The sequence below is a fragment of the Mobula hypostoma genome, chromosome 11 (assembly GCF_963921235.1).
Source record: "Mobula hypostoma chromosome 11, sMobHyp1.1, whole genome shotgun sequence".
Taxonomy (NCBI): Eukaryota; Metazoa; Chordata; class Chondrichthyes; order Myliobatiformes; family Myliobatidae; genus Mobula; species Mobula hypostoma.
Genome location: NC_086107.1, coordinates 56,050,099 through 56,069,982, shown reverse-complemented (window position 1 = coordinate 56,069,982; position 19,884 = coordinate 56,050,099). Strand labels below are relative to the sequence as shown.

Genomic DNA, 19,884 nt, shown 5'->3' with positions numbered 1-19,884 from the left:
ACAGGCAGAAAGGCATAGGCAGTGGTGTGGCTCTGTTGGTAAAAGATAGAATTACATCTTTAGAAAGAGGTGACATAGGGTTAGAATGTTGAATCTTTGTGGATGGAGTTAAGAAACTGCAAGGGTGAAAAAAACTACTACGGGAATCATATATAGACCTCCAAATAGTAGCCAGGATGTGGGCTTGAAATTGTAAAGGGAGCTGGAAAAGGCATGTAATAAGTGTAATGTCACAATTGTAATGGGGGACTTCAATATGCAAGGGGGTTAGTAAAATCAGGTTGGTGTCAGATCGCAAGACAGGGAATTTGTTGAAAGCCTATGCAAAGGCTTTTTCGAGCAGCTTGTGCTTGAACCTACTAGAGGAAAGGCTATCTTAAATTAGGTGTTGTGTAATAACCTAGATCTTATTAGGGAGCTTAACGTAAAGGAACCCTCAGGAGGCAGTGATCATAATATGATTGAATTCATACTGCAATTTGAGAAGGAGAAACATAAGTTACATGTATCAGTATCGCAATGGAATAAAGAGAATTACAGAGGTATGAGAGAGGAGCTTGCCCAGGTGGATTGGAGGAGGCCACTGGCGGGGATATCGGCAGAGCAGAGATGGCTGAAGAAAAAATCCTTTTGGCGTTATAGGAAAGAACCTGGCATGGATAGAGGAATGGCTGACAGGCATGAGGCAGTAAGTGGGGAAAAAAGGGGAGCTTTTTTGGTTGGCTGCCAGTGACTAGTGGTGTTCTTCAGGAGTCAGTATTGGGACTGGTACTTTCACATTGTTTGTCAATGATTTAGATAATAGAATTGATGTTTTTGTGGCTAAGTTTGTGGATGAAATGAAGATAGGTGGAGGGATAGGTAGTGCTGAGGAAGCAATGCAATTGTAGCAGGACAGACAAATTGAAAGAATGGGCAGATGGAATACAATGTTGGGAGATGTATGACAATGCATTTTGGTAAAAGGAACTATTATCTAAATGGGGAGAAAATTCAAACATCAGAGGTGCAGAGGGACTTAGGAGTCCATAAGGCCATAAGACAGCGGTCCCCAACCACCGGGCTGCGGACCGGTACCGGGCCGCAAAGCATGTGCTACCGGGCTGCGAGGAAATGCTATGAGTCAGCTGCACCTTTCCTCATTCCCTGTCACGCACCATTGAATTTGAACATAGGGTTGCCAACTGTCCCGTATTTGCTGGGACATTCCATATATTGGGCTAAACTGGTTTGTCCCATACGGGACCGCCCTTGTCCCATATTTCCCCCGCTAAGGTAGAACGTTCCTATGAAACCTTTCGTGCTGAAATGGCGTGAAGCGAAGAAGCAATTACCATTACTTTATATGGGAAAAATTTTTGAGCATTCCCAGACCCAAAAAATAACCTAACAAATCATACCAAATAACACATAAAACCGAAAATAAATAACACTAACATATAGTAAAAGCAGGAATGATATGATAAATACACAGCCTATATAAAGTAGAAATAATGTGTGTACAGTATAGTTGGGAAGATTAAGGCAAAACCGATTTGTGGGGAAAAAAATCGGCACGTACGCGCATACGCACATCACATGCGCACACAGGTGCCCGTGCAAGGCTTCACGGTCATGGTAGTCTTTCCCAGGGTAAAGTGTCCCGGGATTTGACTGCTACTTTCGTCTGTTATTTGGGAGTAAGAAAGTTGGCAACCATAACTGTAAAAGACATGTTGAGGTGAGTTTAACCCTACTTGAACATCACCCCCTGCCCCACAGGTCGGCCAGTCCGCAAGAATATTGTCAATATTAAACTGGTCCGCGGTGCAAAAAGGGTTGGGGACCCCTGCCATAAGGCATAGGAGCAGAATTAGGCATCTGGCCCATCGAGTCTGCTCTGCTATTCAATCGTGGCTGATCCTTTTTTTTGATCTTCTCCTCAACCCCAGTTCCTGGCCTTCTCCCCGTAACCTTTGAAGCCATGTCCAATCAAGAACCTATCAATCTCTGCCTTAAATACACCCAACGACCTTGCCTCTACAGCAGCATGTGGCAAGAAATTCCATAAATTCACCACCCTTTGGCTAAAGAAATTTCTCTGCATCTCTGTTTTGAAAGGGCGCTCCTCTATCCTGAGGCTACACCCTCTTGACCTAGACTCTCCCACCATGGGAAACATCCTTTCCACATCTACTCTGTCTAGGCCTTTCAACATTTGAAAGGTTTCAATGAGATCCCCCTCATCCCTCTGAATTCCAGCAAACTCCAGACTCAGAACCATCAAATATTCCTCATATGATAACCCTTTCATTCCTGGTGCAAGACTCCCAGAAGGTTCATTAATGAAGTATCTCAGGGTTAAAGAAGGGGTGAATAGTGCTTGTGCAAGACTCCCAGACAGTTAATTTGCAGGTTGAGTCTGTGGTAAAGAAGCCAAATGCAATGTTGGCATTTATTTCAAGGGGAGTAGAATATAAAAGCAAGGAGATAATGCTGGGATTTTATAAGACACTAGTCAGGCTGCACTTGGGAACTGTCAACAGTTTGGGTGCCATATCTCAGGAAGGATGTGTTGTCATTGGAGAGAGTCCAGAGGAGGTTCATGAGGCTGATTCCGGGGATGAAGGAGTTAAGATATGAGGAGTATTTGACAGCTTTGGGCCTGTACTCACTGGAATTTAGAAAAAAGTGAGGGGATTTCATCGAAACCTACAGAATGTTGAAAGGACTAGATAAGGTGGATGTGGAGGGGATGTTTCCTATGGTGGAGGTCCAGAACAAGAGGGCACAGCCTGAAAACTGATAGAGTGCAGCACATGTTCTTTGGCAGGGAAGACACAATAATTTTTTTCTAAAAGTCAGAAAGGAGAATTCAAGGGTTTATAAAAAAGTGAATACTGGGTGATAATAATAAGAAAAAAAGCACAGATGGCTGGCCATATCGGAAAGATTGACATGTTTGATTACACAATGGGTATCTGGCTCATGTATACTGAGTTGATTCAGCTATACTGTATTTTGAAGCAAGTGAAATAACCATTGAGAAACAAGAACCAATTTTGCTGAATGCTTTAGGTTTAAAGGCATACAGTTTGCTTTGAGGTTTAACTGATCCAACCAAACCATCTGAAATGAGCTTTGCTGATATTGTCAAAATAATATGGAAACACTTAAAATTGAAACCATTGTTGACTGCAGAACACTTTAGGTTTCATAAGCAGAACCAAAAGGAAGGGAAGTCCATTTCAACATACGTGGCTGAATTGAAGAGATTGTCTGATTATTGTCAGTTCAGTAATGGTCTTAATGATACACTAAGAGACTGTTTAGTTTGTGAAATCTTCCAAGAAAGTATCAAAAATGGTTGCTAACTAAAGCAAGAATAGTTAAAATAGCTGTTTCAATAGAATCTGTAGTCAGACACAAGTGAGTTGCAGTTGTGACGAAAAACCAAGTTATCAGAAGATTGATGCTGATGAGAGAGATAAGGGAGACAATGGAGAAACATTCAAAATGCTAATAAGAGAGAAGAGAGAGATTAATGAGAAAGAAACACATTTCAGATATTGACAGACGGGTTGTTTTGAACCTGAACTGTTTGAAGTTTGATGGACAAGCGATACCCCAGCAGGGGGATAAAAAGAACAGGTTCGCTAAGGCACGACACACACCACGAGATCACGAGATAACGAGACCCTGGAAGAGCGGTGTGCCCCCACAAGTTGGTAGGAGTTGGAGGTCTGGTCGCAAGAACCAACCATAGACGCACAGGGTGAAAAGGTACGATCGGCGGGAACCTGGTATGTGTGTCTGCCCTTGCCTGGGTGCCGGGTTCACCACGGAAGAACGCTTGTATCCGGAACGGAGGGGTCACAGTCGGTGACCACAGAAGACATTAAAAGGGTTCGCCCGAAAGCTAACTGCGAAGAACATCAAAGGTCTGTCTGAATCAGATTTGCGTATTATCTCTCTCTCTCTCTCTCTCCAACGGCACAACAGCGATTACTGCGAACTGTACTAAGCTGAACTGAACTCTGCGTCACTTGCGACTGATCATTTTACCCCTAGACTGCGATACAGCTTGGTTGATTCCTATTACCCTCGTTCTGTGTACGTGTGTTTTATCATTGCTAACCTGTTGCATTTATATCCTTACGATTAGAGTACAGTGTTACCTATTTCTTTAATAAAACTTTATTAATTTCTGTTAAACCAGACTCCAACTAAGTGGTCCATTTCTGCTGGTTTGGCAACCCAGTTACAGGGTACGTAACATAAGTGGGGATCTCGTCCGCGATTTTGAATGACAAATTTGGGACTGGGTAAATTGATTGGGTTAAAATTCCCGAAAGAAAGAAAGGGCAAACAGCAGAAATGGAGATTGAGGAATTTCTAAATGCGCCAACCTTGGAGGAATTAGAGGATGCCAGGAAATCAGAATTGTCAACTGTGGCCAAATGGTTGAATCTTTTTAAGGGAAAGTCGACAATGAGGAGAGCGGAGGTGCACAGAGCTATCATAGAGCATTATGTATCTAAAGGTGTGTTTCCCCAAGGGGAGCTGGAGGTGGTATCTATGGGCAAACCTGGTGGAGAAGCAGTACAGCTGCAGATGGAAAAATTGAGACTTGAGCACAAGTTCCGGGTAAGGCAGCTAGAACAAGAAGAGAAACAGTTAGAACGGCGAGAGAGAGAGGCAGTTAGAGCGACAAGAGAGAGAGAAACAGAGGGAAAGGGAATTTGAGCTGGAGAAGTTAAGGATGACGCTAGTGCAGGGGCCCATGCCGAATCAAGGTGGAGGGTTCAGGACGACCTAGGAGGTTAGGTTGGTTCCCCCATTTAAGGAGGCCGAAGTTGATCGGTACTTTCTCCATTTTGAAAAAGTCGCTGCAAGTCAGGACTGGCCGAGGGATAAGCGGGCTGTTTTGCTTCAGAGCGTACTTAAAGGAAAAGCTCAACAAGCTTACTCGGCATTGTCCGCAGAAGATGCCCAGAGGTATGATGTGGTGAAAGAGGCTATACTCATGATTTATGAGTTGGTCCCGGAGGCATACCGGCAGAGGTTCTGGAATGCGAGGAAGCAGTGGGGCTGCATGTATTTAGAGTTTGCCGGTGAGATGCAGATGTATTGTGAGCGTTGGTGCACCTCGAAAGGGGTCAGTGGGGATTATGACAGACTGCTACAGCTAATACTGATTGAGCAATTTAAAGGTTGTGTCCCTGAAGGTATGAGACTCTACCTAGATGAGAAAGAGGCAGACACCTTAGCCGCAACTGCTAAGTTAGTGGATGAATACGCGTTAATGCACAAAGCGAAGTTTACCCCGAGTAAAAGCTACCAGAAGGGTAGTTGAGAGGGCGGAGAGAGTCCGCCGGAAAAGCCAGAAAGTAAGCCAGGCACTAGTGAGAAGGATAAGGAAGACAGGAAGCAGTTTGTTAGGAAGTCTCCTGGGGTCGTATGCTATAATTGTGGGAAAGCCGGTCACTTTGCGTCCAGGTGCTTTGCCCCAAAGAAGGAGATGGGGAAAGGGAAAATGACGGTTCCGACTGGCTGTATTGAGCTGGCAAACAAACTGCTAGGGGAGAAGAGGTCTGATAAAGTTCAGGAAGGGCGCGAGAAGTTTATTTCGGCCGGATTGGTGTCAGTGAAGGAGGGGTTAAACCCGGTTCCAGTACGGATCAGGAGAGACACTGGAGCTTGTCAGTCATTGATCTTAAAGAGTGTGTCAGACTTTAGTTCAGAGACCCAGACTGGGGAGGTCAGGGTGATAAAAGGCATTGGGAAAGGGACTGAAGCAGTACCTTTGCACCAGATACACCTAAAAAGTGACTTGGTCTCCAGACCGGTCACGATTGGGGTGAGGCCCGAACTACCGATGGAAGATGTGGAGGTCTTACTCAGTAATGACCTCGCCGGCGGAAATGTGTACTCAGCAGTAAAACCGACAAGCCAGCCTGCCAGCATTGAGGCCCCGCCAATGGACTCACAGGTTTATCCTGTTTGCGCAGTGAATCGGCGCATGTCCAGAAAGGCTGCCGAAGCGAATATAGATTTAGCTGAGACGTTTTTACCAGCCTTGTACCAGGAGGGGTTAGAAAGTGAGCAGCAGCGTAGTGAAACGGAAGTTGAGGTAGACTTATCATTAGCAAGGAAGGAATTTATACAGGCACAGGAGCGAGACAAGGAGCTGATGGTTTTGGCAGAGACAGCTCTCTCTGAAGCAGAATTAAAAAAGGAGCCAGTGGGCTATTATGTGAAGGAGGGAGTACTAATGAGGATATGGAGTCCAAGTACCGTGCCCGCAGATGAGGAATGGGGGGTGGTACACCAAGTGGTAGAGCCGAAAATTTATGGGGATGAGATTTTTAACCTGGCCCACAAGATACCCCTCGGTGGACATTTTGGGGTAAGGAAGACAGTCGATAGAATCATGAAAGAGTTTTACTGGCCGCACAGGAGGAAGGATGCTATTGACTATTGTAGACGTGAGCTAACAGAGTTACAGGCTATTGATATGCTAACAGCTGGCCACGATAGGCGAGCAGACCTAGTCGGTGTTATCATGAAAATTAATGAGGCTAGGGTGCCACCTGTTAAGGGGAAAACCCATTTTGAAAAGATAAGTATGGTGCCGACCAGATGGGAGAACTCAATTGTTTTGGCCAACTTTGCTGATGAGTTCTCTCACTTAACCCCCGAACAGAGCGAGCCACTAAGAATGCTAATTAACCGGCATGCAGGTGAATGTCCGGATGTCCAGAGGCGATGCAAAGAGCTGGGACATGGTGTTGTTGTCACATCAGGTTAGCCTAGTAAGCAACGCTCCTATAGGATGATTAATTCAGTGACAAAAGGGCTAAGGAACGCAGAAGCATATATTGACAATGTAGTAGTCTGGAGTGACACGTGGGAGGAGCACATTGTGGCAGTAGAGGAACTGTTTAAAAAGCTGGTTGAAGCCAGCCTGACAGTGAACCTCGCAAAAAGTGAATTCAGCCATGGAAAGATCACTTATCTGGGATTTGTGGTAAGACAGGGGCAGCTGGCACCGATGCAGGCTAAGGTGCGGGCTATCTCTGAAGTCCCCGCCCCAAAAGACAAGAGAGCCCTGAGGAGGTTCTTGGGGATGGTGGGGTACTATCGGAAGTTTTGCAAAAACTTTGCGGATATTACCCTCCCTCTTACTAAGCTCTTGCCAAAGAATGCTAAGTTTGCGTGGGACGACCTTTGTTATATTTGTCCGGGTCGGAAACCACTGAGAATTTACACTGATCACAACCCAGTAGTGTTTTTGGGCACTATGAAGGATAAAAACAAAAGGTTGCTAGGTTGGAGCCTGGTCTTAGAGGATATTAAAATAACACATATAAAAGGAACAGAAAATGTGATTGCTGTCTGTCAAAGTGTTGAAAACTTAGTTCTCTGTATTAGCCTTACAGCTGATGACCCTGTATATTAGTGTGTATCTAATAATATATTCATGCTCATAATTTTTACCCCGGTAAAAATCCTTTGAAGGATAGGGGTGTGACGAAAAACCAAGTTATCAGAAGATTGATGCTGATGAGAGAGATAAGGGAGACAATGGAGAAACATTCAAAATGCTAATAAGAGAGAAGAGAGAGATTAACGAGAAAGAAACACATTTCAGATATTGACAGACCGGTTGCTTTGAACCTGAACTGTTTGAAGTTTGATGGACAGGCGATACCCCAGCAGGGGGATAAAAAGAACAGGTTCGCTAAGGCACGACACACACCACGAGATCACGAGATAACGAGACCCTGGAAGAGCGGTGTGCCCCCACAAGTTGGTGGGAGTTGGAGGTCTGGTCGCAAGAACCGACCATAGATGCACAGGGTGAAAAGGTACGATCGGCGGGAACCTGGTATGTGTGTCTGCCCTTGCCTGGGTGCCGGGTTCACCGCGGAAGAACGGTCATATCTGGAACGGAGGGGTCACAGTCGGTGACCACAGAAGACAGTAAAAGGATTCGCCCGAAAGCTAACTGTGGAGAACATCAAAGATCTGTCTGAATCAGATTTGCATATTATCTCTCTCTCTCTCCAACGGCACAACAGCGATTACTGCGAACTGTACTAAGCTGAACTGCACTCTGCATCACTTGAGACTGATCATTTTACCCTTAGACTGCGATACAGCTTGGTTGATTCCTATTACCCTCGTTCTGTGTACGTGTGTTTTATCATTGCTAACGTGTTGCATTTATATCCTTACAATTAGAGTACTGTGTTACTTATTTCTTTAATAAAACTTTATCAATTTCTGTTAAACCAGACTCCAACTAAGTGGTCCATTTCTGCTGGTTTGGCAACCCAGTTACAGGGTACATAACACAGTCAGGAACGAAAGTGAGAGTGAACAAAATTTCAGCATCTAAACAGAAATGAGCCTGGCTGAACAAATTGTGTACTATTGTGGCATGGGTTCATATACACCAAATAAATGCAGATTTAAAACTGAAACTTGCAGAAAATGCAACAAATTTGGACACCTACAAAGAACATGTTGTGCAGACAAAATAAATGAACTGCACAGAGAAAAGAAAGAGCAAAATGGTCAAGTTGCAATTTCAAGATCACTAATCTGCATGCTGTTGATGAAAAATCTGGTAATGATGAGAGAGACACAGGACTGCGTAGCCTTAAGATTTACAGTGTGAAAATTAGCAACAGACAAGTAATCTGGCTTACACCAGAAGTAAATGTCAAATTAATTAAAATGTAATTGGACAGTAGTTCATCTATTTCAGTCATTCCACAAAATGAATTTGAGGGGCATTTCAAAGTTTGTAAAAAGAAGCCTGCAGGTATCCATCTAAGAACTCATACTGGAGTAAAGGTAACTCTTGTGGAAATTACATTTGTAACTGTGGAATACAACAACCAACAAACCACATTGAACATTTATGTGGTACAAACAGAGGACCAGCATTGCAGAGGTGTGATTGGCTGAGGCAACTACAACTTGGCTAGAGATCTATCCACCATTTGCATGCCACATCTCCTATAATAAAGTCAACTGAAAGCGATTTAAGAAAGATTCTGGATGATGTCATGACTGTCTCCATGCCAAACACCATGAACTGTTGCCCAACAGAGGACAGGTTTTGGTGCTAACCACTGTGCCACTGTTTGGAAAGCATATTGGACCAAGGAAGGACCTCCAGCGAGAAAGTAATGAAAGCAGTGGTCTGACTACAACAGTTTTCGTAAGCAATGAGAAAGTTTCTGATATATTAATCAGGCAGTTACTTGTGAAATGTGGCTTGGATTTAAGCTGGAAGCTCGAGGAGCTTCAGGGAAGTTGTAAGCATTCGGCTTTTGTAAGTACAAGGAACCAGAATCTACTCTGCGTGCATTTAAGGTTATTGCATGAACTTCAAGTGGGAGGCAAAAAGCTGCTTGTGAAAGTAAATGTAAAGACTAAAGCCCAGCTGGTTGAATGAAAGGCCAAAAAGAGAGGAGTCAAAGGAGATACAAAAATAGAGGATTCACCAGAAAATATTTTGATTGAGGGAACACAGAAATCAGATCAAAAAGAGAGCAATAGAATGATTAATAAGAATTAAATGAACCTTCCTAATATCAAAGTTCACAAACTAGAAAGATGCAAAAGGAAGAAGAAAGGTATCTAGAGCTGTCAGAATCACTCCTACAACCACCATGGAGGAGGCACCAGAGCCTGAGATTGTTTTCACAGCCACAAGTGTCAACTGACAGGCAGGAGAGACGTCATCCCACAGTAGTAAGACATCCTCCACAGCAATTAAATCTTTAGACCTGAATGGGTCAACTTAAACATTTACTATGCTGTGGATGTCTGTATTGCAGTTGTATTATATGATATACTGTGTATATAGTTGAGATGCATTCTTATTTTCCAGGGAGCAGGGAGGAGTGCTGTGTATTTAATATTTCAGTAATGGTTGAGTAATCTTGTATACAAGGGGTGATTGATAAGTTCGTGACCTAAGGCAGAAGGAGATGAGTTATTAGCTTCAAACTTTCTGCATTATCACTCAAGGAGTTGAACTGCACGTGCATGTAACGAGAGTGTCTTGGATCTCCAGGTGGTCCACAGCAGGGGTGATTGATAAGTTTGAGGCCTAAGGTAGAAGGAGATAAGTTATACAGCTCTTGTTGCATGCATGTACAGTTCAACTCCTTGCGTGAAAATGCAGAAAGCTTGAAGTTAATAACTCATCTCCGTCTACCTTAGGCCACGAACTTATTCATTACCCTAGCTGTGGACCACTTCTGGATGTCCAAGACGTCGACTTCTACAAAGAAGGGATCCGTATGCTCCACGACCGTTGGACTAAGTGTGGAAATGTAGGAAAAATAAATGTGCTAGGTTTTCTAAAATTGACTCCTTCTACCTTAGTCCATGAACTTATCAATCACCCCTCGTATATCCAAATCAGATAAGAATCAGGTTTAATATCATCGCATATGTCGTGAAATTTGTTGACTATGCAGCAGCAGTATAATGCAAAAAATAACAATGGGAAAAAAACTGAATTACAGTAGGTATATATATTAAATAATTAAATTAAATAAGTAGTGCAAAAATGGAAATACAAAAGTTAGTGAGGTAGTGTCCATGGGTTCAGTATCTATTCAGAAAACAGATGTCAGAGGGGAAGAAGCTGTTCTTGAATCTTTGAGTGTGTTCCTTCAGGCTTCTGTACCTACTTCCTGCTGGCAGCAACAAGAATAAGTCATCACCTGGGTGATGGGTGCCCTTAGTGATGGACGCTGCCTTTTTGAGGCATTGCTCCTTGAAGATGTCCTGGATACTATGGAGATAGTTCTCATGATGGAGCTGACTAAGTTTACAACTCTCTGCAGCTTACTTCGATCCTGTGCAGGAGCCTCCCCATACCTGATGGTGATACAGCCAGTTAGAATGGTCTCCACAGTACATCTTCAGAAAATTTCAAGTGGTTTTGGAGACATACCAAATCTTCTCAAATTCCTGATGAAGAGTAGCTGCTGTCATGGCTTCTTTACAGCTACATCGATATGTTGTGTCCAGGTTAGATCCTCAGAGATATTGACACTCAGGGCTTTGAAATTGCTCACTCCGGTGGACTTCTGGGTCATCAAGGGAATGGCGGCGTAAGGAAAAGGTCTCTTGGCCAAAAAGAAGGTAAATGCCCCAAAATCAAATTTAGACGAATACTTAATATTGTATAACTATATTAATAAAAGGGGCAAGAATGATGTCTAAAAACAAGATTAAAAAGTCCTCTCCGAAGGCTGATAAACATAAAGAGCCGCAGCAAGGCGACGGGCCTAGCTCCCCCACAGCAAGCCAGGACGGAGATAATGAGGAGGAATCGGTGAATCTGTCTTTGATTCTCGGAGAGATTCGCGAGTTCCGACAAGATAACAACAAACAGCTGGAGGATATTAAAGGAGAAATAGTAAAAACTAACTCGAGGATAGATGAAGCCGAAGCGAGGATTGTTGGAATTGAAGAGAAGCTACAAAACGCAGAGGAAGTGATAGCAGAAATGCTAAAGCTGCAAGAGCAGCTCCAGTGGAAGCTAATAGACCAAGAAGGCCGCTGAAGAAGGGAAAATGTGAGGATCTACGGAGTTCCCGAAGGAACTGAAGGTAAACCCGGATTGATGATTCCCTGCGTGGAGAAGCTGCTTAGAGAGAACCTTGATATACCGGACGCAAAAGACCTACAGATAGAAAGGGCTCACCGCGCGTTGGCACCACAGCCTCCGGCAGGCGCCCAGCCCAGATCGATTCTGGTCAGATTTCTCAGCTACAGAACGAAGGAAGAGGTGCTTAAACGGGCATGGCAAAAGAAAGGTTTCATGTGGAGCAACTGTAAAATCAGTTTAGAACACGATTACGCACCGGGGATCCTTGCCAGACGGAAGGAATATGCGGAAACACGGAGGGTCCTGAAGGAAAACAACATCAGATTTCAGACCCTGTATCCAGCTCGGCTGAGAGTCTTTTACGATGAAGCGTCAAAAACTTACGCCACGGTGGAGGAGGCAACGTTGGACCTGGCGGACCAGGGACTACCAATTAAAATTATCACCCAACCGGAGTCGCTACTGGAGAGGATTCGGCAGAAATCATGGCAGTCAGTGTGGTGAGGACGCTCCACACGAACTAGAGTGTCAAACTACAAGGAAAAGCTGCAAATATTCAGACGCGAATGTACAGAGAATACAGATTAATTAAGAGAAATGACTGAAAAGAGTAAATCGGACTTAAAGGTAAAATGAAAGCTGGTATCTGAAAATAAACTAGACGGAATAACTTGAATGATAGCAATATGGTCGAGACATAAATAGGAGAAAATTCTCTATGATTATTCAAACTGCTGAGGGCCCTCTAACACAGGGTGAAGATAGAGGTTATCCCTCTGAACTGAGGCGGGTCGGTGCTCAGGCCTCACTGTGGGAAATGGGGAAAAATTTTCAAATGTTATTCGTTCAAAAATGTCTAGGGTGTGGTTATATGTTTTGGTTTACTGTTGAGAAGGGATTGCTTACTGTTTGGTTAGAAAAGGAGAGTTTTTTTTCTACTAGAGAAAAATGCAAATTGAATTGGTAAAAATAATTTCCTATAATGTTAATGGGGTTTTGAATCCAATTAAAAGAAATAAGATTATGTCTAAATTGAAAAAAGAGAGGGCACAAATAGCTTTCCTCCAGGAAACACATATGAGCCAATCCGAACATGGAAAATTAAAAAGAATGGGCTTTAAGCATGTATTTTATTCATCATATAAATTGAGCCACAAAAGAGGTGTAGCTACTTTAATATCAAGTACTCTTAATTATGAACATATTTCAGAGACTAAAGACAAAGATGGACGATTTGTAAAAATTACAGGAAGAATAGAAGGTACAGAAATAACATTGCTGAATGTTTATGCTCCTCCAGGTTGTGACTGGTCATTTTATAGACACATTTTTGACCTAATGGTCAGTTCTCAAGGGGTAGTAATTTGTGGAGGGGATTTTAATATTAGATTAAATCCTACATTAGATTCTTCAAGAATAGTTACTCAGAATAAACCTCTGACTCGGAAAATGAATTTATTGATGGAGGAGTTGGGAATTATAGATGTGTGGAGGGAATTACACCCCACTAGTAAAGATTATACACATTACTCTTTCCCTCATTCAGCCTATTCAAGGATAGACTATTTCTTTATCTTTAATACAGATAGACTCAGGATAAAGAACTGTAATATTGCAACAATTGATCTGTCGGATCATAGCCCAGTCTCTATGTCTCTAATCCTGGAAAGGAAAATGAGGAAAACACTATGGAGGTTACACTCACATATACTCAATAACCCGAAAGTAATGGAGAGATTAAGGGGAGAAATCAAAGAATACCTAGACCTTAATGACACGGGAGAAACATCACCAGTGATCTTATGGGATACATTGAAAGCTGTACTGAGAGGGAAAATTATTTCCATTACCACTCACATGAAAAAAATCAATGCACAAAAATTAGCAGACCTTCAAGGAAAATTAAAACAACTTCAAGTTGTAGATAGCAACAAAAGTAATTCAAATTTAAAACAGGAAATTAGGAAATTGCAAAGTGAAATTGACGATATTTATACGTTGGAAACTCAAAGAAATTTTCTTTACCTGAGACAAAAGAATTATGAAGTAGGAGGTAAATCAGCTAGATTATTAGCATATAAGTTACAAAAACAACAAGCAGACAATACGATTCATAAAATATAGAATCCAAAGACAAAGCTTGTGGAGAGTACAATAGGGAAAATTCAAGAGAGTTTTGAAACATATTATCGAGAGCTGTACTCCCAACCCCGGGCCTCCAATGAGCCCTATATAGACCGTTTATTGAATTCTTTAGATCTACCTAAACTTACAGATTTACAAAATGAAAGTCTGTTAGAACCAGTAACTGCCAAAGAACTGAATGTGGCCATCTCTAGGTTAAAGGCTGGAAAGTCTCCGGGTTCAGATGGGTTTACCTCAGAGTGGTACAAATCCCTGAAGTTACAGTTAGCCCCATTACTACTTAACACCTTTAATTGGATCTTGCAGAGAAGAGAAACTCCACCTTCCTGGAGAGAAGCGATTATTTCAGTTATTCCTAAAGAGGGTAAAGATAAACTAGAATGTGGCAATTATCGGCCGATTAGTGTTCTTAATTTAGATTACAAACTATTTACATCTATATTAGCACGCAGATAGGAAAAGCTCTTACCTGACCTAATCCACTTAGACCAGACTGGATTTATTCAACAAAGTCAAACACAGGACAACATAAGGAGAACTCTACACATATTAGAACAGGTTAATAAGAACGAGACAGAGACAATGGTAGTAGGATTAGACGCTGAGAAAGCTTTTGATTCGATTAGTTGGGCATTCCTATACAGAGTGTTAGGAAGATTCGGCTTTCAAGAAAAGTTTATTAAAGTAATTCAGACTCTATATGACAGCCCTACAGCTCAAATTAAGATAAATGGGGACCTCTCAGACTCCTTTATTTTAGAGAGAGGCACTAGACAGGGATGCCCAATTTCTCCTCTCCTTTTTGCGCTATATTTTGAACCGCTTGCCCAACTAATAAGACAAAGCGAAATCGTAAGAGGTATCAAGGTGGCAGGGATTGAACAGAAAGTGGCGTTATTCGCAGATGATGTTTTAGTCTATCTGAGTGAACCAGAAAAATCATTTATAGGATTGTTTACACTGTTGGATGACTTTGGGAAAATATCAGGTTAAAAAATAAATGTAAAGAAAATGCAGGTTATGTCCCTAAATAGTCCCTAAATGTCCATAAAGGGATCCTATTCTGATTGGTTGCCGGTTACTAGTGGTGTTCTGCAGGGGTCGGTGTTGGGGCCGCTTCTTTTTACGATGTATATCGATGGTTTCGATTATGGATTAAATGGTTTTGTGGCCAAATTTGCGGATGACACCAAGATAGGTGGAGGAGCAGGAAATGTTGAAGAAACAGAAAGGTTGCAGAGAGACTTAGTCAGTTTAGGAGAGTGGGCAAAGAAATGGCAGATGAGATACAACGGTGACAAATGTACGGTTGTACATTTCGGAAGAAGAAATAATCTGGCAGATTATTATTTAGATGGGGAGAAAATTCAAAAATCGGAAGTGCAAAGGGACTTGGGGGTCCTCATGCAGGATACCCTAAAGGTTAACCACCCAGTTGGATTGGCGGTAAGGAAAGCGAATGCTATGTTGGCATTCATTTCAAGAGGAATAGTGTATAAGAGTAAGGAGGTGTTGATGAGGCTCTATGGGGCATCAGTGAGACCTCATTTGGAATACTGTGTGCAGTTTTGGGCCCCCTATCTTAGAAAGGATATACTGATGTTGGAGAGAGTTCAGAGAAGATTTACGAGGATGATTCCTGGAATGCAGGGGGTAACATATGAGGAGCGTCTGTCGGCTCTTGGATTGTATTCATTAGAGTATAGAAGAATGAGAGGAGATCTCATAGAAACGTTTCGAATGTTGAAAGGGTTGGACAGAGTAGATGTGGAAAGGTTGTTTCCCTTGGTGGGTGAGTCCAGGACAAGAGGCCATAGTCTTAGTATTAGAGGGTACCCAGTTAAAACAGAGATGAGGAGAAATTTTTTTAGCCAGAGGGTCGTGGATTTGTGGAATTCGTTGCCACATATGGCTGTGGAGGCCCGATCATTGAGGGTGTTTAAGGAGGAGATTGACAGGTATCTTATTAGTCAGGGTATCAAGGGATATGGGGAAAAAGCTGGAAATTGGAACTAGATGGGTGAATAGTTTAGCTCATGGGGGAGCTGCGGAGCAGACTCAATGGGCCGAATGGCCTACTTCTGCTCCTTTGTCTTGTGATCTTGTCTAATAAATTATACACCATCCAAAAAATTGCAGGATACATATGATCTTAAGTGGGAAGCTAAATCATTAAAATATTTAGGAATAACCGTGCCGAAGGATCTTTCAACGCTGTCACAGGTAAATTATGGGCCATTAATCTCAGAGATAAAAGCAGATATGCATAAATAGAATCTTATCCCCTTTTTAAGTTTAAATTCAAGGATAAATACTATAAAAATGAATATTCTTCCTTGGTTACTGTATCTTTTCCGTACTTTACCTGTGGAGGTGGATGATAATCAATTCAGGGAATGGGACAAATGGATTTCCCGCTTCATTTGGCAAGGAAAGAAACCTAGAATTAGATATAACTCCTTACAGTTAGGGAAGGAAGGAGGAGGTATGGTTCTTCCTTGCCTGAGAAATTATTTTTATGCCTCACAGATAACCCCTCTGTTATATTGGTGTAATAGGGAATATAAGGCCAGATGGAAGGAAATAGAATTTGGATTGGTTGACAGTTGTCCTCTGCAGGCCTCAAAAGCTGACAAAGGATTGATGGCCCAATTGGAAAAATTTAAAAACAGTTGGATAAATCTTACATTAAAAGTATGGCAGAAGGTGGTTAATTCATGTGGAATTAATAACATGTTAAAACTCTTCAGATGGTGTGCATATGATACCGAATTCCTTCCCAACAGAGGAGATAAAAGATTTGAACTATGGATAAAGAAAGGTCTTACAACCTACCGCTCATTTATACATAAAAGAGTATTACAAAGTTTCCAAATCCTGCAGGACAAACATGGCCTAGAACACAATGACTTTTTTAGGTACCTTCAAGTACGAAATTATGTTAACCAGAGTTGTAGAAATACAGACCTATCAACAGTAGAATTAGAATTTTTCAAGATTCTTAATTCGGCTTGCGGTTCAATACCTAGTAAATCAGTTTCTCTACTATATAATGTACTCTCCCATGCTAAAAATGTAAACACATTGTATATTAAAGAGAAGTGGGAGAAAGAAGTGGGGTTGGTACTTTCAGAGGAGGCTTGGGGGAAAATATGCAGCTTTCAGTGGTCTTCGACTAATTCTTTGACTTGGAGAGAACATTGTTGGAAAAATATTATAAGATACTTCAAGACCCCATATCAGGAAAAATATAAAGATACAAACGTGACGTGTTGGAGAAGGTGCGGCTCCAAGGAGGCAAATCATTTCCATATTTTCTGGGATTGTCCTAAATTAAGTCTATATTGGGAAGGTATTCATAGAACATTAGTTAAGGTACTTAGGACCCAGATACCTCTGAACTTTGAGACGCTCTATTTGGGGCATGTATTGTTTCTTGAAAAGAAGGAAGATATAAAGTTGCTGCAGGCCCTTTCAGCAGCAAGTAAGAAATCAATCACTAGAAAGTGGCTAAATCCAATACCACCTACATTAGAAGATTGGCACGAAATTATCTTGGAAATATTTAAAATGGAAAAGTTGACTTACTCCCTGAGAATTCAAAAAGAAAAATTTTATCAAATCTGGGATAAATGGATTGAATATATAACCCCAATGCGAGCAGACTTTAGATGACACTCCTAATGATTTATACTGCTCTTCTCATCAACACAGTAATATTGCTAACGTAAGCACCCCTAGTCTAAATGTTTACTGTTTTTGTTTTTTTTTGGAAAATAGAGAATTAATACAAGTAAAGGAAAAGATTTGGGTAAGGGATAAAAAATGATAAAATTAAGTAAATAAGTACATAGGGATTGGATAATTATGTTTGGGGGCAGGAGCAAGCATGAACAAGTTAGGACATAAAAACCTACAATGGTTGTTACATAGGCTTACATACAACATTTTGGACCAGAAGAAATGATCCAGAAGGGATATATGGAAACTATAACTAATCCACTATTATTACTATTTTTCTTAACAATTATTACCATTACTTAGCCTAATAGATTAGAATTTCCACTGTACATAATTATCTATTTGTGTCTAATTTCTTTTTATATCATCTCAATGTGTACTTAAGAATGTATAAATAATTATAGTTTTATACATATAAAAAAATGGAAAAGGTTATACATGTGAAAAAAGTACATGATACTTGTAAATTCCTTATCCAAATAAAAATAAAATAAAAAAAAAAGAAATTGCTCACTCCTTCCACTTCTGATCCCTCTATGAGGACTGGTGTATATTCGCTTGTGTGCTTATCCTTTCTGAAGTCCACAGTTCTTTGGTCTTACTGATGTTGAGTGCAAGGTTGTTGCTACGATACCACTCAACTAGCTGACATATCTCACTCTGGTACACGTTCTTGTCACTATCTGAAGTTCTGCCAACAATAGTTGTATTGTCAGCAAATTTATAGATAGCATTTGCGCTGGTCATAGGTACTAGAGAGATTAGAGCAGTGGCTGAGCGCACAGCCCTGAGGTGCGACAGTGCTGATTGTTTGTGAGGTGGAGATGTTGCTTCTGATCCGCATAGATTGTGGTCTACCGGTTCAGAATTTAAGGATCCAGTTGCAGAGGGAGGTACAAAGGCCCATGTTCTGGAGATTTACGATCAGAACTGTAGAAATAATTGTGTTAAATGCCGAGCTGTAGTCTATAACAGCATCCTGACATAGGTACTTGTATTGTCCAGGTGATTTAAGGCCATGTGAAGAGCCAATGAGGTTGCCTCCACTGTAGACCTATTCTGGTGACAGGCAAATATATCGTTTGATAAAGCATTCCTGTTTGTTTAAATAATTTATTATGCGTTCTATGTAAAAATGTTAATCACATATGTCATCACACTACCACGTGGTATGTGCGTGCCTCGCTTAAAGTAAACATGAAATTAGATAGACCCTCATTCCCAGACTCCTGTGTCTTTTTAATGTTTTGAAGTAACAAATCATAGAAAACCAGGCAGCTGCAGAGTTCTGTAAAGGGATAACATAAAGTGAACTTAATGTTAATTTGCTCTCTTTGTCCTTCTGAACTCTGTTAATATTTTAGCAATCCCATACACAATAAATCTGAAATGCTCATGCAGTACTTTCTATGATAACCCTTGCAGCATTTTGCACTCCTATACCAACATTTTGTTTGTTTATTAGCATACTCTGAAGGTGGCAATAGCTTCTGAATGTGGTGGTAGGGTAGCTTAGTTAGCACAAGGCTTTACAGGACAGGTGCACTAGGTTCAATTCCCACCACTGCCTGTAAGGAGTTTGTACATTCTCCCCATGCCCCTCTGGGTTTCCTCCCACAGTCCAAAGACATACCAGCTGGTTAGTTAATTGGGTACTATAAATTGTCCTTTGATTAGGCTAGGATTAAATTGGTGGATTGCTGGGCAGCGTGGCTCGCAGGGCCGGAAGGGCCTATTCTACACTGTACGTCGATAAAGTAAAATAAAATCACAAAGGAGCTGTAGATAACACAGCTAAATCACTTCTCCATCCTGACCTCCAATGCTGCCTGTGTGGAGTTTGCACATTATCTCTGTAATTGATCGGAATTTGCCCTGTTTTTTTGTCTCTCCCTATGCTCATTTTAGGCGAACTGACTACTATGTATTGCCTCTCTTTTGGTTGGTGCAGAGTTGATGGTGATATGACAAATTGGTCACAGGAAGATGTGAGGAAATTAGAATAATGGGGTTTCCCTAAGAGCTAGTATAGACTCAATGGGTCAATTGGCTTCCTTCTATGTCATGGGGAAATGTGACAAATCTCTTTCATAAGCAGTTGTGGAATGCTGAAACAGGTAAACCAGGCAGCTGTTTGCTATTTTTCACTATTTCCTCCACTTGCTCTGTCTGTTTGATCTATACATTCATAATATCCTTCTCAACGTCAACCCCCAAAGTTTGTTAGACGATTTCTGTGGATAAATTGACTGATTTAGAGAATGAAACTGGCAGAGCTCCGCTTTTTATCCACTCTATTTTCTACCAGTGTATTTGCTGACCGCAGTAAATGTTTATCTCTTTTCAGAAACAAAGATGACAATCTCCTCATG

The 19,884-nt window shown here is 41.5% G+C and overlaps 1 protein-coding gene across 2 annotated transcripts in view; it reads left to right on the top strand.

Moving 5' to 3' along the window:
- The window catches only part of LOC134353766 (anoctamin-9-like), a 171,446-nt gene that overhangs the window by 32,966 nt on the left and 118,596 nt on the right, over positions 1–19,884 (top strand). The window lies entirely within an intron of this gene.